The sequence below is a fragment of the Mirounga angustirostris genome, unplaced genomic scaffold (assembly GCF_029215605.1).
Source record: "Mirounga angustirostris isolate CCGP_5_RB_7025 unplaced genomic scaffold, mMirAng1.0.hap1 SCAF_8, whole genome shotgun sequence".
Lineage (NCBI taxonomy): Eukaryota > Metazoa > Chordata > Mammalia > Carnivora > Phocidae > Mirounga > Mirounga angustirostris.
In genome coordinates, this window is record NW_026991716.1 from 105037759 (window position 1) to 105041777 (window position 4019).

Sequence of the window (4019 nt, forward strand, 5' to 3'; positions counted from 1 at the left end):
CTTCCTCTCTGAACTCAGATTTGTCTCAAATACAATAACTACAGTTCAACTTAATTATACATTCAATGGGCTTCAGGTGGGGGGAGACTATAATTTGAAGTATTTTTCTGTGAGAAATTATGTTTAAGAGCCAAACCATTTACAAAAAATTTGGGGGGCTCTATGTACCTACACAGAATCATGTTTGTCCCCTTTACAGGACCTAATGTGTCATATAACTATATTTGTAACTACATAACTATTTAGAGCTTAACTACCTATATAAAGGCAAGCTGAATAAGTAGTAAAATTTCTCTCTTCACAGTAAAAGTTTCAAGATATACTTATGGCCAGTATCTTTCCACCTATAATAGACACAAAGTAAGTTTTGGGGGGAGGTTCTAAGTATGACATTTTTATCCTAAATATTTGCTAATAGCATATTAATTATACACTTAAAGTGTTTTTCTCTGAGTTTAAATTTGTGGTAGAATTCTTTTTCAAATCTTAAAAATTTAGAATTTATCTAATCCTTCCTTGGGCGAAGTTTTCAAAGCAGTGAAAAGAACGATTTTTTTCAACTTTGCACCAAGATCATTCCAACTAATAGTACATACTCAAATTCTTGTGAGTAATTTTGAATAATTTGCTAAGAAATCAGCTTAGTTGGAGAAAAGTATTATTACATCTGAGGCTGCTATGCTATGACTCAGGTACATTCTTGTTACATTTTTTTCCCTCCAAAAATTTCTCAGACGTAAACACTTTAGCAGATTTAATTATCTTTCAGGACTTACATTTAGAGACATTTCAGTTATGAATGTCATCCTTAGTTTTTATGGGACTTGAATCTAAAAAGAAAAATCAGAGTGGTTATTAATATCCGAATCAATACTGTTGAGATTTCACAGGCAACAAAACTGCTGATTTGAAATATCTGTTGTGACTTTGGTGTATTTAGTCATGAAGACTGAGTGCAAAATGTTACATAACATTTCACAAAACATTGTCGAGTTCATTTGGGGTCACTGTTGCAGTTCCCAATTGTATTTTTCTGGATACGCATTTAACAGCAGGATAAATGTCTGGTATGACTGACGTTTTGAGAAAAGGAACTAAAAGATTTTTCAAGTTTTATGAAAAGGAAAATCCCAAGAGGATCAAGATATCCCAGAAACATTGTTAACATATTGAAGTATAAACCCCTCCCAACTATGCCACACTAAGAGGTACTTTCTAGAATAACATCATTCAGAGAAAGGAGAACCTTGGCTCTGCGCTTCATAACTCAGAATGTATGAGTTTATACAAATTATGTAAACATTCTGGGACATTGGTTCCATAAAAGTGAAAGAGAAAAATAAAAAGTACTATATAGAACTGTTGCAAGAATTAAATGAGATCCTGAACAAAAAGCGCCTAAGAAAGTGGCTGCGGGGGCTGTGCCTGGGTGGCCCAGTCAGTTGGGCAGCCAACTCTTGGTTTCCGCTCAGGTCATGATCTCAGGGTCATGAGATGGAGCCCTGCATCAGTGCAGAGTCTGCTTGAGATTCTCTCTTTCTCTATCTCTGCCCCTCCCACTCATGCTCTATCTCTCTCTCTCTCTCAAATAAATAAATAAATCTTTAAGAAAAAAAAGAAAAAGTGGCTAGGACGTGGCAGCTTTTCGATAAAAGCTAGCTGTATAGTGATAACCAGAAAAAGAAACGCTAAGCAATAATGAGCAAATAAATCACCACTGACAGGGCCTGACTGAGTCCTAAAGAACTTGTGAAATTAAAGAGAGAGACAGAGATGGAAACAGAGATAGGGAGAGAGAGCACGAGCAGGGAGAGGGAGAAGCAGGTTCCCCAATGAGCAGGGAGCCTGACAAGGGGCTCGATTCTAGGACCTGAGCCAAAGGCAGATGCTTAACCAACTGAGCCACCCAGGCACCCCTCAACCTCTTTCTTCTTAATGCTTTTTTGAAGCATTAGGTCTATGTTGTCTAAGCATATATGACTGGTAATGGGAGTTAATCATATAAACTAGACTCTATACATGAGTAAGCTACTGTTTACCCTTCTTCGGCCTAGAAATGTTTTAATTTTATTAAAAACCTAGCCCTTTAGGAAGGTACTGAGCAATTGTACTGTTGGAAATTTCAGGAAAGACTACTAGGGGCTCATCTTTAGGGAATATCCTATAAGTTATTTTTTCGGACTTCTGGATGTGCTTCTGCAGACAAGGCCAGTCCTACCTGTGGCTTCTCTGTTTTCATGGTCCACTTCAGGTAAAGGTGGGGCTGTGCTATTTAACCAAAGTAGCCAATATAACTTTATTCTTAAGTTATGGGCTGTATGGGCGCCTGGGTGGCTCAGTTGGTTAAGCGACTGCCTTCGGCTCAGGTCATGATCCTGGAGTCCCGGGATCGAGTCCCACATCGGGCTCCTTGCTCAGCGGGGGGTCTGCTTCTCCCTCTGACCCTCCCCCCTCTCGTGCTCTCTGTCTCTCATTCTCTCTCTCTCAAATAAATAAATTTAAAAAAAAAGTTACGGGCTATAACCTCTTTGGAAAACAATTTAGCAAAATGAACTATGAGCCCTGTTGATATTTAAATATTCATATCCAGTTAAAATTCAGTAACTTATAATTTATTCAAAGAAAACAATATACCAAAAGCAATGTGCATGGAGAAATTCACTGCAGTGTTATTTATAGTAACATTAGAGATGATCTAATTGCTCAGCAAGGGGGAAATGGCTGAATAAATATCAAAGCAAGTCAATGAAATATTATGTAGTTGTCAAAGTAATAATTTTGAACATTATATAATAGCATGAAGATGTCATGATATGTTAATTAAATAAAACAGAACAAGATCATATTACCTCATCATTACAACTTCAGAAAATATGTGAGCATGGATAAGTACTAAAAGTAAAAACTGTAAATTGTGTACTGTCATGTTGGAAATTGTGTATGTTCTTCCTTTCTTTTTATATTTTCTGTATTGTCATTATTTTTATTTGTACAATGGAAATAAGTACTGAGTAAGCAATATGTAATTGAACATTTATCTACAAAATGTACAGCACTCTACAAAATATGCTCAGGTTTGATTTGGTTCTATTTAAATTAATAATTATATGGATAGTTCAATACATATAGTCACAAGAGTGTATCTAGAAAAAAAACAGAGAGTAAAGTAGTGAATTTGAAGTAGAAGACATGGATTGTTGTCTCCATGCAGTCACTAACAGTTTATTCCTCTGAAACTGAATCTTCTCACCTGTAAAACTCAGGAATTTTGACTGGAAGGTTTTTTTCAGTAACTTTCTGGTCTAAAGTTCTGTGATGCTGAGCTTATAGTTCTTTATTCAAAGCCTATCTAATTCAGGCACTATCTCACATGCTAATAATAGTAATTACTACTTTGCATTTTACTTAGGACAGTTGCTGAAAATGTGATTTAGTTAAATCTCAAGTGACCATAAGTTTTAGGTACTATTAAAAATCTCTTCCCAACTCTCTATCCATCCTAGGAATTTTATCTTTGGAATTGCTAAGTAAAAATTATATATAAATGATTACTCTATCTGAAAAGGAAAAATATAAGTATTTTCTTCATACATACTTTTTAAAGCTCTTCAGCATAAAAAAAAAAACCACTTTATGCCCAATTTAAACTTTGCAATTTAATTAGGAGGTAACAGAATTATGAAATAAATGTTTTCATAAAAATTATGACTGGATCAGGTAAAATTTTCTTGTTAATTGTTAACTCTAATTAAAAATTGTAAATTACCTTTGGCGATGTTTCTAGGAAGAAGTTGCTTCAGCTGAGGTCGAAGAGGTTGCTGCCTGTGTTCTCCTTTAGGATTTTGATGGACTCCTGTCTCACATTGAGGTCTTTCAACCATGTGGAGTCTATTTTTGTGTGTGGTGTAAGGAAATGGTCCAATTTCATTCTTCTGCATGTGGCTGTCCAATTTTCCCAACACCATTTGTTGAAGAGACTGTCTTTTTTCCATTGGACATTCTTTCCTGCTTTGTCAAAG